An 18,336-nucleotide genomic window follows, 5' to 3' on the forward strand; every position below is an offset into this window, starting at 1 on the left:
AGCTTTCATCCAGACCACACCACGCGATCCATTGTCTACAGCCAAGCTCTACGATACAACCGCATTTGCTCCAACCCCTCAGACAGAGACAAACACCTACAAGATCTCTATCAAGTGTTCTTACAACTACAATACCCACCTGCGGAAGTGAAGAAACAGATTGACAGAGCCAGAAGAGTTCCCAGAAGTTACCTACTACAGGACAGGCCCAACAAAGAAAATAACAGAATGCCACTAGCCATCACCTTCAGTCCCCAACTAAAACCTGTGAAGTTCTGTGGCCTAATTTCTAGAGCATATTCTTTAGGAAAAAAGTCCAGTGTTATGGAGGAAACTAAACCAATATAACCAAGTTTAAGTGAATATGAATGCCTCCTTGCAGCAGTTTGTACTGACTTAACTAAATGCAGAGGGAATGTGAGGAGAAACATGGCCACTTGTTGAAACTGGATCAGTTGTGGTTCAGCTTCCTGAGAGCTTGACCTGTGACACTTTTTAGCAGTAGGATGAGTGACTTAACATATGTTTGTCTGCGCCTTTATTTGTGGATTCTGGCAGAGCCTGCATGGCTCATTTAGATGCCTTGTGATGGAAGAGAGGGAAGTATCAGTAGGGGACAGGCCTGCTGGCAGTGTTCCTTCAGGCATGTGCAGTTAGCTAGCCTGTCCCTTCATTGTCTTATTTCTTCAGGTGACCAGAATCTGCGGGTTTTAAAAAAAAAACAAAAAAACCAAAACCTAGAATAAGGCACTGTTTTATGTCAGTCACTCAGGGACATTAGAAGAGGTCCTCAAAACAAGACTTGAGTTTTCAGAAGTACTTAATCATCTTATATCCATTCTTACTCGTGCACCAGAACATCTCACTATGCTCTGGGCGCCATGGAAGAGCTTGGTGCAGTGAATATTTAAGACTTGAGGTGGGGAAATGGTTCACCTAGACCAGCAAGGGGTTTTCAGCACCTCCCCTATAATCCTGGGGTTTCTGGACTGTGCTGCTTTGGCTCAGAGCCCAAACACCAGTCACCTACTCACAGCACAATGGCTTTCCCCTAGCTTCCCCCAGCTTGGTTACTCCTTGCAGCAGGACACCAATAGTCTTTCCAGCCCTGAGTCTCCCCAAAACAATCTTCCCTGCTGTGTCCAGTCCTCATTGCACCCTCACAGAAATTGTAAAGTTTGCTTCTTCCAAAGAGACAGAGCACATACCAGCCTGTTGATTTGGATGAGGATTTTACGTAGTACTGAGATGGTTTCATAATAAAACAAAAGTAAGTTTAACAACCAAGAACAGATGAGAGAATAGAAAATGTATGGTTTTAAGTAAAACAAGACATAATATGATTTCTATTGACTAAAACTTAACTTCAGCAAGCTACTTTGTCTAGACATATTTCTTCCCTATAATTAGTTCCCAGAGACTTCAGCTCCCTTTGCTTGAAGGATACAGTGACCTCAGCTTGTGAGAGCTCTGGCCCCTTGTGTCCATCCAGTGATGGATGACAAAATGGCTTTTTGCCTCTGCATATATCTTCTCAAAGTTCACTCACACTGTTTCAAGCAGTAGGAAGGCTTCCTCAAGGGTGCAGTCTCCAATCCTTGCCAAGATTAACTGGTCATCTTCCCCCACTTACTCACCTTTTGGCTTTGGTTTACTTTACTTGTAAGTGTACTTTTTATTCTCTTTGGTCACATCTTGCTTAATTTACTTTAGAGACACAGTCAACCCTGGAAAATGACATTCCTTTGTCTAGAGCAGGCTAGAATTAGGGAGGGCCTGCCAAACATTTTAGGAACATTTCCAGCACATATGTATAATTCTTTATTCATCATCCCTGCATACATCATGCAATAATATTAAAGGCAAGCCTCTTACCAGTTTGCATACGACACCTTTTAGATACAGATTATGACAGTGAGTATGTCATGCGCGAAGTGAGTTGTGTTGTGTCCTCTTCCTGTTGGTATGGATGGACACCCTGGCTCACAGTGTTAAAACTGTGGGTTTATGCAGCACTTGACAGTGGCCTGTAGATTGCTGGGTGAGTAGTGCTTGCTCTGCACTGCTAAAATGCATTCAAAGGTGGTGCAAAATAAATCAAGTACTTTCCCAATATCACTTCTCTGTGTAAGCAATTGAGCTGTTGCCACAGGGTGTTTAATCTCCTGAATGATCAACATAATCCAGAATGGAAGGGGATGTGGGCCAGGATAACCTTCTATGAAGCAGTTTTCTTTGTGGAAAGTGTCCTGTAGTGTTATCTCATATACACAGCTGTTCTCTCTTCCTTTCAGCTATAGGTTCACTTAATATGTTTTCAGAGTAACAGCCGTGTTAGTCTGTATTCGCAAAAAGAAAAGGAGTACTTGTGGCACCTTAGAGACTAACCAGTTTATTTGAGCATGCTCAAATAAACTGGTTAGTCTCTAAGGTGCCACAAGTACTCCTTTTCTTTTTGTTAATATGTGTTGTTCAACTTCTTTATTAATGATCTGGATGATGGGATGAATTGCAGCCTCAGCAAGTTCGCAGGTGACACTAAACTGGGGGGAGAGGTAGATACGATGGAGGGTAGGGATAGGTTCCAGAGTGACCTAGACAAATTGGAGGATTGGGCCAAAATAAATCTGATGAGGTTCAATAAGGACAGTGCACGGTCCTGCACTTCGGAAGGAAGAATCCCATGCACCGCTACAGGCTGGGGACTGACTGGCTCAGCAGCAGTTCTGCAGAAAAGCACCTGGGGATTACAGTGAATGAGAAGCTGGATATGAGTCAGCAGTGTGCCCTTGTTACCAAGAAGGCCAACGCCATATTGGGCTGTATTAGTAGGAGCATTGCCAGCAGATTGAGGGAATTGATTATTCCCCTCTATTTGGCATTGGTGGGGCCACACCTGGAGTATTGCGTCCAGTTTTGGTTCCCCCACTACAGAAGGGATGTAGACAAATTGGAGGGAGTCTAGCGAAGGGCAACGAAAATGGTTAGGATGCTGGGGCACATGACTTACAAGGAGAGGCTGAGGGAACGGGGGTTATTTAGTCTGCAGAAGAGAAGAGTGAGGGGGGATTTGATAGCAACTTTCAACTACCTGAAGGGGAGTTCCAAAGAGGATGGAAGTGGCTGTTGACAGAATAAGAAGCAATGGTCTCAAGTTGCAATGAGGGAGGTCTGGGTTGAATATCAGGAAACACTATTTCACTAGGAGGGTGGTGAAGCACTGGAATGTGTTACCTTAGGGAGGTGGTGGAATTTCCATCCTTAGAGGCTTTTAAAGCCTGGTTTGACAAAGTCCTGGATGGGATGATTTAGCTGGGATTGGTCCTGCTTGGAGCAGGGGATTGGACTAGATGAGCTCCTGAGGTCTCTTCCAACCCTAAAATTGTATGAGTGCCTTTTTTCCTCCCCCTTCAAACACTATGTAGTTATGGTGATATATTGGGTGTAGTTTATCACCCTGAGTAAATATTGCTCAGTATTCAAACTGATGTCCTCTAGATCAGTGGTTCTCAAACTAGGGCCACCACTTGTTCAGGAAAAGCCCCTGGAGGGCCAGTTTGTTTATCTGCCGCGTCCGCAGGTTCAGCTGACCGTGGCTCCCACTGGCCACAGTTCGCCGCTCCAGGCCAATAGGGGCTGTGGGAAGCGGCATGGGCCGAGGGATATACTATCCACCCTTCCTGCAGCCACTATTGGCCTGGAACGGCGAACTGCAGCCAGTGGGAACCACGATTGGCTGAACCTGCGGACACGGCAGGTAAACAAACCGGACCGCCGGGGGCTTTCCCTGAACAAGCGGCGGCCCTAGTTTGAGAACCACTGCTCTAGATGGCTATTTTATTATTTGTTTCTAGTACACTTCCAATTTAAGAGCAAGACTAAGGCTTCTGATGTCTCAGCATGTCTGTGTTTAAAAAAACCAACTCTTTATTCGTGGTTCTCCGGTTTTACTGAAGTTACATCTTTTAAAAATTCACTTTATTATCGTAGATTAAAGTGACCTCTTATGGGCTACTTAAAGTGATTTTGAAGCAGCAAGATATGTGGCTAGAATGGTTAAAACTTGTGTGCAATAAGAAGTCAAACCTGTATTTTCTCATATAATTGAGGGGGGAAAGGCCTTTTATCAATAGAGAAATTACAAATGTGGAGGAAAGACGTTAGTCAATAGAGCTCTAAAATGAAGTTTTGGTGAAGTGAGCTGGGCAAATACTGCAAAATCTCTGGTTTCAGAGTAACAGCCGTGTTAGTCTGTATTCGCAAAAAGAAAAGGAGTACTTGTGGCACCTTAGAGACTAACCAATTTATTTGAGCATAAGCTTTCGTGAGCTACAGCTCACTTCATTGGATGCATACTGTGGAAAGCGTAGAAGATCTTTTTATACACACAAAGCATGAAAAAATACCTCCCCCAACCGGATTTGTGCTAGAAATGGCTCAACTTGATTATCATACACATTGTAAGGAGAGTGATCACTTTAGATAAACTATTACCAGCAGGAGAGTTGGGTGGGGGGAGGTATTTTTTCATGCTTTGTGTATAAAAAGATCTTCTACACTTTCCACAGTATGCATCCGATGAAGTGAGCTGTAGCTCACGAAAGCTTATGCTCAAATAAATTGGTTAGTCTAAGGTGCCACAGGTACGCCTTTTCTTTTTGCAAAATCTGAGTATTCACTAATTTAAAAATGAACTTGTTTCAGCTGTAATCATGTATGTCCCTTGTGTTAGCTTTCCTCAAATATTTAAGTGACTGTGCTTGAGGGGCATAAATGAGTGCTGACAGCACCTTTCAAACTTGCAGATTTAGAGTACTTATGGATAATGCATTTTAAACTTGCATGCACCTGCAGTGATTTTATTTGGGGTAGAATACAGTTTGACAAAGGATATCACACCACCCTCCTCCCACTACAACCCTGACTCAGAATCAATTAGAGTGCCTGAAATCTGATATCACTTTTCACAACTGAGCTACATACAGAAATAATTTGTGAATGTAATTAGAGATAATTTAAACACTATACCCAGATAATAAACCTTACATTAGCCTAATATCTTAGCTGCAGCAAGTAAAAGGTTTGCAATTTCTACTCCCTATTTAACTGCTACATCTCTCTATAATCTACCTCATTCAGCTTTAAGGTTCCACCGGCATCTTCATTTTCTCCTCTTGATTATTATGGAGGTGGTAGCACCCAACCTCAACTTCAAAGTTGCAACCCTTTTCCTATTATAAGCTCTAATTTTCACCTTCCTTTGACATGTGCAAATAAAAACAATAGGTCTGAAAAGTGCAATGGCAGAGCTGGGCCCAAGACTGAATTTCTCTGATAGAATTCTGGTAGTACTTATCTCTAAGAATTGGTTGGATGCTTCTACTTCACACATTCTAATGACTTTTTGTTGTCTCGATATTCACAAGCTTCAGGGATACAGATATGCAAGTCACTGGGCACCTAGTAGTATTCCATTAGATTTAGGATCCCCCCAAGGCTACGGTAGCTGTGGGGTTCTGTTCTGGAATGGCAGTTCTGGCAAGCCACTTTCAGATTGCCTGCATACTAGTTTTCTCTGGCTTGCCAGTCCAGCATTTCCTGCTTGTCATTCATAGCAGGTCCATTTCTGGGGAAACTGAATTCCTAAGTCATTTAATAGATGAGCCTATGCTCCTTGTTCTGATGGAGGTGTCAGACTTTCAGCAATTCAGGGCATAGGTAAGATGACTGTCTAGCTACTGCTGATTTTCTTCATCAATACACCATTTGGCCTAGGATAAGAAACAGTGGGTTGGAAACTAGGAGACAATGCATCCTCTCACTAAATGGCATTAATACTTCTGTATTTCACAACTATTAATGAATGAAACTTCGTATCCCTACCCTAGATGGAGGCAGCTCTGAGATTCCTATCTCACATTCAGTAACTCAGGCCCAAAAAGTTTGCATAAGAACACTTCTGACGGAGACTCGATTTCTATTTTGAATTCTAACATAGCAGACCCAAGTTTCATCCACTTAGCCAAGCACCTAGATGTAATATATCCTTTTTGAGAGGCAGTCTGACTATGTTTGCCGACTGAGGCTACTGCTATCTACTCACATTTACAAAACATTTGAGACCTACAGATGAATATTATGTAAATCATAGTAGAAAATAGCACCCAAGCATCAGGCAGTCAGTTCTCTACTAAACCACGTGCTATTCCCAGAGTCAAGAAGAGAACCCAGAAATCTTTATATGCAGTGTTCTATTGCTGGTTAATGAATAATTGCATATTGTGCAATTTCTGTGGATTAAATGAGGCAGGAGTCTACAGGAAGAGAAAGGATGGTCCTGTGTTTAAGGCAGTTTTCTAAAATTCAGGAGAACTGGGGTTTGGTGCCAAGCTCTGTGACAGGCTTCCTTTGTACTGCTGGGAATGCATTGAAATCAGAGGTGGTCACTGACTTTATTTTATGGATGCTTGTCTTGTGACACCTAGAACCTGACTTTTAGAAGTGGTGAATGCTCACCACATCCAGTGAAGTCAATGGCATCTGTGGGTGCTCAACACTTCAAATATTAGGCCCTTGGTGTCTTAAGGTGAGTGCACACCAGATACTGAAATCAGTAGTTCACCATAGTATCTCAGAGTATCAGAATGTCTAGGTGCTTTTGAAAGCTGCTTCTCAGAACCTATCTGCACCTTTAGGTGCCTAAATACCTTTAAAATTTAAGTGACTTAGATGCTCAAGACCCATTTTCAAAAGTGTCTGTGTGACATGAAAGCCGAAATCCCATTGACTTTCTCGGAGACTCTACAATTCTCAGTGGCCAAGTCTAAGGAAAATGGTATTTAGGCTCCTAAGTCACACACTTTTGAAAGAACTCTCTGGCATTGCAATGCAGATACACAGAATTAAGGTTGCAGAGGCCACAGAATTAATCTCTCTTGTTCTGAGAAAAAATGATGTAAGCATGAAAAAGATTCAAGTAAAAAAAATGTACATGGATATCAAGGTTGTAGCTACACAACAGTGCTCCTCATGCTGCTTGTGCCCTTCTTGAAGATCAGAGAATCAGTCCCCAAAGTAAGCTTAAAAACCATGAGAAACCTGGGAAATGCAGAATTAATTTTACTTTCCCCATTGAATAACCATACAACTTTAATTCTAGTCTCATAGGGATTTAGATTTATTAGGAACTGGGGAAACTTTTGGGATAAGAGGAGCCTATACAGGAAGGATGGGTTCCACCTAAACCAAAGTGGATCCAGACTGCTGGCACTTAACATTAAAAAGTTTACAGAGCAGTTTTTAAACTAAGATGGGGGAAAGCCGATTGCTGCAGAGGCGCACGTGGGTCGGACAGAGATTTGTCTTAGAGGAAAGTCTATTGATAGAGATTCTCTAGGTTTTAGTCAGGAGGAGAGGATGGAAGAGTTATGGGACAGATCAGACGAGAAACATTCACAAAGAATCTGACACATCAGAAAAGGGCAGACAAATAAAACAGTGATAAGTTTTTAAATGGCTTGTACATAAATGCTAAGTCTAAATAATAAGATGGGTGAACTAGAGTGCCTCATGTTAAAGGAGGATATTGATATAATAGGCATCACAGAAACCTGATGGAGTGAGGACAATCAATGGGACACAATCATTCCGGGCATGAAGGATTCCCGCATAACCTTGCAGACCCTGGGCCTTTATGTACTGCTGGCCAAAGCCAAGTTCAAGCCACAGCAGGCCCCTGCCTAAGCTTCTCAGCCTAGATATAAGCCTGCCTATAACAGGTTTAAGGACCGGAAGGGGCGCCCTCAATGGCGTCGCGTCCTGCCCCTCAACCTGGGCCTGCTAAGAGCAAGCAGGCGGGAAAAAGGTGTTTTTGATGGGGCACCGGGAGGTACCCAGGCAACTCCCGAGTGGACTTCCCTTCCACAATCGCTTGTGTGCTTTCCTCTTGAAATGGTCACTACTAACCTCGGACCAATGGGTCCTCAACACGCTGCAGTTTGTCTCACCCCCGCCCAACTGCCCCCCATCCCTCGCTGGTCTGGGGGACCCATCACATGTGGACCTGTTAGAGCATAGGGTGGGTTGGCTCCTCAGTCTGGGAGCTGTGGAAATGGTGCCCGGGGAGTTCAAGGGCAAGGGGTTTTACTCCCATTATTTCCTTATCCCCAAGGCGAAAGGGGGTCTCAGGCCTATCCTGGATCTGCGGGACCCGAACGAGTTCATGGTCAAGCTCAAGTTCCGCATGGTCTCCCTGGCCTCTATCATACCCTCTTTAGACCCCGGGGATTGGTACGCGGCCCTGGACCTGGAGGATGCATATTCATATATTCGAGGGGCACAGGCGCTTCCTCTGGTTCCTAGTAGGGCAGAACCACTGTCGGTTCAAGTTCTTCCCGTTTGGCCTATCCACTGCCCCCAGGGTGTTCACGAAGTGTATGTCAGTGATGGCGACCTACCTCAGGCGCCAGGGGGCCCAGATCTTCCCCTACCTGGATGACTGGCTGGTCAAGATGCAGGACCACGTGGCACTCCTTCTGTCCACTTGCGCCAACTTGGATCTGTTGGTAAACAAGGCCACGTCAACATTAATTCCAGTCCAGCGCATAGAGTTCCTGGATGCCTCGACTGCTACAGCCTCCTTCCGGGCAGGTTCGAGACCCTGAAAGGGCTAATCGGCTCGGTCTTGAAATTTCCTGTGACAATGGCCATGGCATGTCTACAGCTCCTGGGTCACATGTTGGCGTGCACGTACATAGTATGCTACGCCAGACTCTGGATGAGGCCCCTCCAACTTTGATTGGCCTCACAGTTTTCCCTGGCCTGGGACAGTATGGACAAAGTCCTCTCTGTCCCCGACCCGGTGATCGCCTCCCTACGGTGGTGGGCCTCCCCAGGCAACATGCTCCAAGGGGTCCCCTTCCGGGACTTAGCCTCATCACTATAGCTAGTGTGAGACGCTTTGGACCTGGGTTGGGGGGCCCAAATGGGGACAATTCAGACCCAAAGGCTGTGGTCGACCATGGAGTTGTCCCTTCATATGAATGTCAGGGAGCTCAAGTTGGTACGCCTGGCATGTGTGGCTTTCTGCTCATGCTTACAGGGCAAGATAATCAGGGTCCTCACGGCCTCGATGTTTTACATCCTCATCTTTACTTGCTTCCTTGCTTTACATTGATGTTTTACGGCCTTGATCAACAGGCAAGGCGGGACCCGGTCCTTGGCCCTCTGCCAAGAAGCCCTCAGGCTGTGGGACTTCTGTATAGCCCATGACATCTCCCTGAGGGCCTTCCACCTGCTGGGAGCCCGCAACACGTGGGCCGATTGTTTGAGCAGGGATTTCTCCTCCCAGCATGAGTGGTCTCTCCACTTGGAGGTGGCTCACCAGACCTTCTGAGCGTGGGGAATTCCCCAGGTGGACCTGTTCTCGATGAGGCAGAATAGGCGTTGCCCCGGGTTCTGCTCCAGGGTGGGTTTGGGACGGGATGCTATCTCAGATGCCTTCCTCCTGCCATGGTCAGGCCAGCTTCTCTATGCTTTCTCTCCATTCTCCCTGATCAGCAAGAGAAGGTGAAGTTAGACAAGGCACAGGTCATTTTAATCACCCCAGCTTGGCCTTGGCAGCATTGGTACAGGACCTTCATGAGCCTAGTGGTGGCCCCGCCGCGGCCGTTGCCTCTCCGCACAGACTTGCTCTTCCAGAACCGAGGCCATCTCCTCCACCCCAACTTAGAGGCTCTCCGCCTCATGGTGTGGCTGCTCAATGGCTAGGTGGGGAGGAGCGGGCATGTTCAGAAGGGGTCCAATATGTCCTTCTGGAAAGTCGGCGGCCGTCTACACGCTGAGCCTAATTAGCAAAGTGGTCCAGGTTCTCCAGGTGGGCTGTTGAGCAGGGTGTTTTCCCAGTGGCCACCCTGATTTAGCTTATCCTGGATTACCTCCTCCACCTAAGGACCCAGGGCCTGGCCCCCTTCTCGGTCAAGATGCACCTGGCGGCCATATCGGCCTTCCATCTGCCGGTGCAGGATTGTACGGTGTTCTCCCATACTTTGACCGGACGGTTCCTCAAGGGATTGGACCATCTTTTCCCATATGCTAGGTCCCATATCCCACAGTGGGATCTGAATTTGTGTTGTCCCGTCTCACGGGACCCCCCCTTTGAACCTCTGGCCACATGCTCCTGGTCTCATCTTTCACGGAAGGTGGTCTTCCTGGTGGCCATCACATCAACCAGACAAGTATCGGAGCTCAGGGCTCTGACCTCTGGACCCCCATACATGGTTTTTCACAAGGATAAGGTCCAGCTCTGCCCACACCCCGCGTTCCTCCCTAATGTGGTCTCTGCCTTTCACATGGGCCAGGACATCTTCCTGCCTGTCCTCTTCCCCAAGCCTCATGCATCCAATGAGGAACTCGTCCTCCATATGTGCATAGGGCACTAGCTTTCTATCTGCAATGGACTAAGCTGTTCAGTCTTCGCAACTGTTTATTGCTTCGGCTGAGTACATGAAGGGGCGGTTGATCTCCACCCAGCGCCTCTCTCTCTGGATCACCTCGTGCATCTGCACCTGTTACGATCTGGCAGGAGTTCCTCCGCCACCGATCGTGAAGGCACACTCAACGCGAGTACAGGCCTTGTCAGCTGCCTTCGTGGCCCACGTCCCAATTCAGGACATCTGTAGGGCCGCTGCCTGGTCCTGTGTTCACACGTTCACCTCGCACTATGCGATTGTCTCTCAAACCAGAGACGACGCAGGGTTTAGTAGGGCTGTACTCCGTCCCAGGAATCTGTGAACTCCTTCCCACCTCCAACAGATATAGCTTGGAATCACCTACTGTGGAATACGCATAAGCAATCACGTGAAGAAGAAAAGACAGTTACCTTTTTCCATAACTGGTGTTCTTCGAGATGTGCTCATGTCTATTCCACATCCTGCCCCTCTGTTGGAGTTGTCCAGCAAGAAGGAACCGAGGGCATGCAGCTCCCCTTATACTGTGCCATGGAGGCACCACTTCAAGGGATGCAGCTGTGCTCTCCCTACGGGTACTGCTAGGGGAAAAATTTCCGGCACTGGTGCACACGGCGAGCATGCACACCTACTGTGGAATAGACATGAGCAACACATCTCGAAGAACACCAGTTATGGAAAAAGGTAACTAATATAGAGTTAAGGAAGTTATTGCATATGAATAAGTTGTGCTCACCCCCTCAGGGAACAGAACCGTATCTGACCAATCACAATCAATGAACAGAACTCAAATTTAAAATCAAGTGCTGACTTACCACAGCAAAGTGTTCATAGTCACTTTGGATAGCGAAAATAACCAAAACCAAAAGAGCTCAAAAGTTATTGAGGGGATCCTAATAATGAATAAAGTTTCCCAAGATGATGATTGATGATTTTTTACATTATATGAATCCAAATTAAGGATTGAGGCCCAAATTTGCTGAGCACCTAGTCCTCAGTGAAATCCTTGATCTATCTTTAAAACTGTAACTCTAACTTCTTGAAGTTCAGAAATCTATATTGAGCAAAGAAATAAATTCCAAGGGCTGGTAGTTAGCTTTGTTCCATGGCCCCATTCCAACTGCTTTGTGCAGTTCAGGGAGTGCAAAGTATTTGGAAGTCTACCCTAATGAAGCAGCTGGGGATTTTCCCAGTAAAGTGATACAGTGGAGTCACATCATATGCGCATTTAACTTACGCAAATTCAACTATATGCACTCGGCAAAAAAAAAAAGAAAAACAACAATTTAAATACTGTAGCGCGGGCGATTCTGCCCACCATTCCACTCAATGGAGCGTATGCCCTAGAGTGAGCTTGAGATGGGAGACATGAATTTGCTGTTCCCTCAGTCGGTCTTAGTTCCCACATGCCTCTCACAGTGTGAGCATCTTGCCACGCTGAGTGTGATTCTAGTGTTTAAAGATACTTACCGTATTTTTCATTTAACATGGCCCCTAAATGCAAGCCAACTACTTCATCTGGTGCTCAACTGAAGAAACAGTGATTTGTTCCAATGGTGGAGGAAAAACTGGCTGTGTTGGATTATTGAGAGACGGTATGTCGGTGTCCAACGTGGTGCATAAATATGGCCACAACAAATCTAGCATCTGTGCCATCAAGATTAGAGAGAGAGAAATTCATCAAGCCATGGCATAAAGTGCTCCAGTAACTGCTAAGGTGATGAGCCAGGTGTGTAAGACTTTAGTGAAGACTGAAAAGGCATTAAACTTATGGCTGGAAGACATGAACTGTAAACGTCTGCCTATCGATGGCAACATGTTGCAAGAAAAGGCTCTTAGCCTCTACGCGCTGTTCAAACCTCCTGCCAAAGAGGGACAGCCTTCTGATGAAAAGGAATTCAAAGCCAGGCAAGGTTGGCTTAACAGTTTTAGGAACCGCTTCAACCTCAAAAACGTGCAGACTACTGATGAAGCTGCATTTGCCAAAGAAGAGGCAGCAAAAGCCTACCCCAAACAATTGAAGAAAATCATAGAAGAAAAGGGCTATCTTCCGGAACAAGTTTTTAATGCTGATGAGACTGGGCTCTTCTGAAAAAAAATGCCCAACCGCACTTACACTTCGAAATCAGAAAGACCAGCCCCTGGCTTCAAAGCAGCTAAAGACCATGTGACTGTTGTTTTGTGGCAATGTGGCTGGGCATTTAATAAAGCCAGGCTTGCTCTACAGGACTGTAAATCCCTGTGCCCTAAAAGACAAGAACAAAAATCTCCTGTCTGTGTTCTGGCAATCAAATAAAAAGGCTTGGGTGACGGCAGCATTATTTCTGGATTGGTTCCAATTCTGGAGATCAAGCGGTACCTCGAAGAGAAAGGACTTGACTTTAAAGTGTTGCTGATTGTAGACAATGCTCCTGGCCACCCGAGGCACTCCGGTTTGCACATAAAGACGTTGAAATTGTCTCTCCCCTTCCTTGAGGAAGAAATTGAATTAATTGAGGGCCATAGAGAAACATGGACTAACGAAGAGTTAGAGGAACTGATAAAATCATCTACAGAAGACGAAGATGTTGACGATGTTGATGTTGCTGGAAGAGCCAGCAAGTTGGAATCTTCAGAAATTTGCTGAAGTGTTCCAAGCAGCGAAACACTTGAATGATTTAATTTCTGAATACGATCCCTCTATGGAACGGAGCCTCAAAATCACATGTAGTATTACGGACTATTTGAGACCGTATCAAGAAAAGTTTGTGCAGCTCAAGAGACAACAGCGACATTTGCTGATCACCATGTTTTTCAAGGAAAAACAACCAGCAGCAGATGAGCCTATGTAATCAACTTCTTGAGCTGAACCAGAGCCAGCCACTTCACCATTGTCATAGTCATCGTAGACTAGCAAGAATATCCAGGATGAATGGTGAGTGGTTAGGTTTACTATTTTCCTTTTTTATTCTTTCATTGTTCGTTCTCTTGCTCTCTTTTATGTAATTAAAAATACTATAAAATTATATTTTGGATATGTTCTCTTTATTATATACTGTACATTACTGTATACATTTAAACATATTACTGTACAGGGTTGTACAGTATACACAAAACCATGTACAGTATACTGTACTTTATGGGCAATTTACAGGACTTTCAAGGGTAATTTTGACTATATGCGATTTTCGCCTTACGCGCTGACTTTAGAACCTAACCTCCGTGTAAGATGTGACTCCACTGTACCTCTATACAGCATAAAGCTGGCATCTTCAGCTCTACACTGCTTGTTCCTTTCTGTGTAATGGGTATATTGGAGGAGGCTGGGACAGGAGAGACTGTGGCTGGAATATCCTTACCACCAGCAGTTTAGAACAGGTATGCCACATTTATGGATGCTTTATGTAGCTGTAGAAGTGCAAAGCGGCTAGAGTGTTCTGGAAAATTCTGAATATGTCCTTTGTAACAATAAAAGCTACTTTCACAAGTGTTTTTCTTAAATCTGTACATGTAATACATGACATATGTAGTTTGCTAAAAATGAAGTGGGACAGCCTTTACTTAAAGTCAGTTGCCATTAGATTGATTATGCTTCTGGATTTACAGCAATAGCCAATTCACCACCTTATCACTGAGCAATTCCACCTGATTTTCTGGAGTTCTCAAATTTTGGAAACAATACTGATTTTTATTCTCTGGGCCAATATTATGGAGAGGTGGTCATCTTTTTTTGGATGGTATAAAGTATGTCATGCAAGTTACTTTGTATCACTAACTAGTACAGAAGCATGTCCATATGTTACAGATTGCCTTGTACCTGGAAGAGGAGGTTATAGAGACAAGTTACACAAATATCTATATAGCACTGCACTGAGGATAGGAATTGAACAAGGGAAAGCCCCATATCTATTCTTAAATCCTGAGATCCTGAATTCCCACTTTGAGGTTGGTCTAATTCCCAAAGGTAATCTTTGTTTTCAATTAAAGACAAAATGATCACTTCACTAAAATGAGTGTTGCCTAGGTGAAAGTCATCATGATCTAGTTATATTTATGTGCAAACAGAATATCATCCCAAACAGTAATATATTTTTTCAGTGCTTGAAAGTGGCCAAATTCCTGAAGCTGAACATAATTATGAGCAAAACTGATTGGGATGAAGAAAATTAAACAGAACATAAATAATTGGGAGGTGTATGTAAATGTATGTATATGTAAATTTCATCTCAATCAATTTTGCTCATGGTTGTTTTATGCTGCCTACCACCTTTACTAGGATCACAAAAGGTGGCTTTGTCAGTTTAAATAAGAGGTAATCCTGGTTAAGAACAGATGTGAAAGCAACAATAAAAAGTGTTGTATATAACTGAGAATGTTTTTGATGAAGCTTGAAAAATGTAGATGAAAAAAGAAATTTTTGCAAAAAATATTTAGTCAAAAAATCATTTTTTGCTGAAAGTTTTTTTTTTAAAAAGAAAATGTTTTTACCAGTTCTAGTAACAACCCTGCCTGATTAACAGAATTAGGGTTGACTTGTCAAGGTGGCTGCCACTTTCCATTTAATTTTTTGAGAATTAGTTTTTATAGTGAAAATTATGTCTTGTACATTATATAATTAACAATCTTAGCTGATTTTCAGGTCTGTCATTTTGGAACAGCACAAGTTGTTTAAAAAAAAAATGTGAAACAAAACCCCACCATGATAGGCCTGCACATTTGTCAATGAAAGGGAGGGGTGTATCAAACTTTTCTGTCCTGAAACTGAATTCACCTTTTTAGGAGTGCAGCATTTTCAATTTGCTGATTGCCAAAGAACTTATCCAGTCAAGACCAAAGAAGTTTTGTGCTTGCTTCTTTCAATATGGCAACTAACCTTCTTATTGGATTCTCAGATCCCCAAATCAGAATACTCTATTCTCTGATAGTTACTTGGTAGGCAGCATGTATATAGTCTGCTTCAGGATTGGTACATTTCCATTTCTATCTCCATTAAATCCTGTTTCTTTTCCCATCTAGCTTGGTGAACTCAATATTCAGGGCTTAGAGAAAAGCGGATATTATATATCTGGCTGATACATATGTTCTCAAAGGGCTGTACTCTTTTACAGAATTAAAGAAAATAGAGGTGCTACCCAGATCCCATTTTCTTACTTAACTTCAGTTCAGATGCTTCATAGAATCACATATATGTGAAACAGGTATTGGTCTATGTTTTTCACTCCTGGAATCCATCCCGAACACCCAGATTCCTGTAAAGATTGGATATCTCCCATAAACAAATTATTAATTAGAATAGGAACTTTTGTTAGACCTCAGGTCAGAGGGGTGTGGGAATGTTTTTGTCAGGAGCTTCTCAGATAGGTCACTTTTGGAGTACAGAATGTAACCCAATCCACTTTATCTCCTTGGAAATCAGCATTTCTGCAAATCATCTCCAGGGAAGAAAAAAACAGCAAAATGACATAAAATTGACACTTGATATAAGGACTGGAAACCATTCTGAACTCTCCATCTGAGTGAATTCAAGAGACAGAAGTTTCAGGGATATAGCCCACAGCAAAATTATAGGAGTTTAGAGGGAGATTTCTGACCCTCTCAGAAGACAGGATGGGCAGAGAGGGCCAGATAGTTATCTGGTGAAAATCAGCATAGTTTCACTGAAGTCAGTTTTACATAAGCTAAGGTTCTGGCGAGCATCTTAAGAAAATTATTATTAATGTTTGATTATTTTTTTTGAGGAAAGGGAAGTAGTTTGGGACAATGAGTACACTTAAAGACACTCATTCTTTTGATCTTATAACAGCAGGCACTCATCTCTTGAGCACCTCCTGCTGCTGCCTGTAGTATTGCAGGCCTTTTCCCACTTAATGTATAGAATCATAGAAGCTTAGGGTTGGAAGAGACCTCATGAGGTCATCTAGTCCAACCCCCTGCTCAAAGCAGGACCAACACCAACTAATCATGACAGCCAGGGCTTTGTCAAGTCGGGCCTTAAAAACCTCTAAGGATGGAGATTCAACCACCTCCCTAGGTAACCCATTCCAGTGATTCATCAACCTCCTAGTGAAATAGTGTTTCCGAATATCCAACCTAGACCTCTTCCACTGCAATTTGAGACCATTGCGCTTTGTTCTGTCATCTGCCACCACTGAGAACAGCCTAGCTCCATATCCTCTTTGGAAGCCACCTTAAGATAGTTGAAGGCTGCTATCAAATCCCCCTTCACTCTTCTCTTTTGCTGACTAAACAAGCCCAGTTCCCTCAGCCTCTCCTCATAAGTCAGGTGCCCCAGCCCCCTGATCATTTTCATTGCCCTCTGCTGGACTCTCCAATTTGTCCACATCATTTCTGTACTGAGAGGCCCAAAACTGGATGCAATACTCCAGAGTGGCCTCACCAGTGCCGAATAGAGTGGAATAATCACTTCCCTCGATCTGCTGGCAATGCTCCTACTAATGCACCCCCTACTAATGTACCCCCAGTAGGTTATCAACCTCACTTGGCAGGTCTTCAGTGGCTCAGCCCTCCAGCTGGATCATACAACAAAAATGAATCCCTTCTAGGGTAGGCAGTTTTGTTAGACTTTTGCTATCTGCCCTCACCATCATCTTCTCCCCTGGTTCTGGGCCTTTTAAATTAAGCCCTTTGCTCAGGCTTCCAAATAAGACTTGTCCCCCCTCTCATTTCTCATGATTTTCTCCACTTTGCCAGTGGTGGAACCCAGGCCTGCCCATTATTCCAGGTTCTAACCCAGGGACCCTATAAACATTAGCCACATACTGTAGACTTCAGTTCATTGCTGCTATTTCCCTGGACCTCTTCTCACCAGGCCTCTTTATCTTCTCCCCTTACCTCAGGGTTTAAGTTCTCAGGTCTTCTCTCTTCCAGTTTCAGCAAATGCAGCCAGAACCAAACTCTAGTTATTCCTCAAGTGTCTTTGGCCAGAGAAGGCAGGAGGAACATCTATCCATGCCTCTCTGGTGCCAGGCAGGAACTGCATTGCTAAGGTTCCTGCAGCTGCTTTTATCTTGGCCTGCTCAGCTGTGATTGGCTACTTCTGTGCAACCTCTCTCTGTGGGCCTGGAAGACTCATATTTGCTACTTCTTTCCTGGGGTGGGGTGTAGTACGACTGCAGGACTTCCTGTTAGAAGCTGTAACATATAGTCACAGATCATACAGTATTTAGAGAAAAGTGCACTGTTTGACAAGTTATATTTGGTAGTGTGTGCAATGGGAAATACATTTTTTTGCTTTCCTTACTGGTTAATAGCAATAAAATGATATTTTTAAAAGTACTATAACAAGTAGTGGAAAGATGGATTCTAGCATAGGCCAATTCAGTGATGGTGCATGACATTAACTTCCTAAGTAAAGTCTTGTGCCAAGGTGAATATATAGCATCTTTCCTTTTACTTTTCCCTTCTGGTTATTTCATATCAGTGAAAGTGTGGAACCAGAGTGGATGAAACTACAAATAAATTAGCTAGTAGATACTATGTGAATTTAAGATCATTGTATTCTCAGAGATATTTGGGGTTATTCATCTTCATTTCTTCTTACTTTCATGTGATCTTCTCTCAATCATATTTATGAAAGGAGCACTATAGTAGGTGGTAATGTGCAAGGTATATGTATACTTTTCCATGTTAGTAAATTTTGTCTTACATACAAAACATCAGTTATTATTTTTATATATGTTATATTTGTTCATGTGGAGTGGAGAAGTAGATGTTCTGTCTTTTAAAAAAATATAATTTAAAAACAGTTATGGACCTTATCTGTGAATGTATACAAAATTAGATTAAAATTGTTTAATAAAATATTTGGATGGTTTGCCAGTGAAGCCAAGGAAACTCACATTGTCAGTTCATCACTATGAACCCCATGATA

This window comes from Eretmochelys imbricata, chromosome 2, assembly GCF_965152235.1.
Source record: "Eretmochelys imbricata isolate rEreImb1 chromosome 2, rEreImb1.hap1, whole genome shotgun sequence".
NCBI classification, from domain to species: Eukaryota; Metazoa; Chordata; order Testudines; family Cheloniidae; genus Eretmochelys; species Eretmochelys imbricata.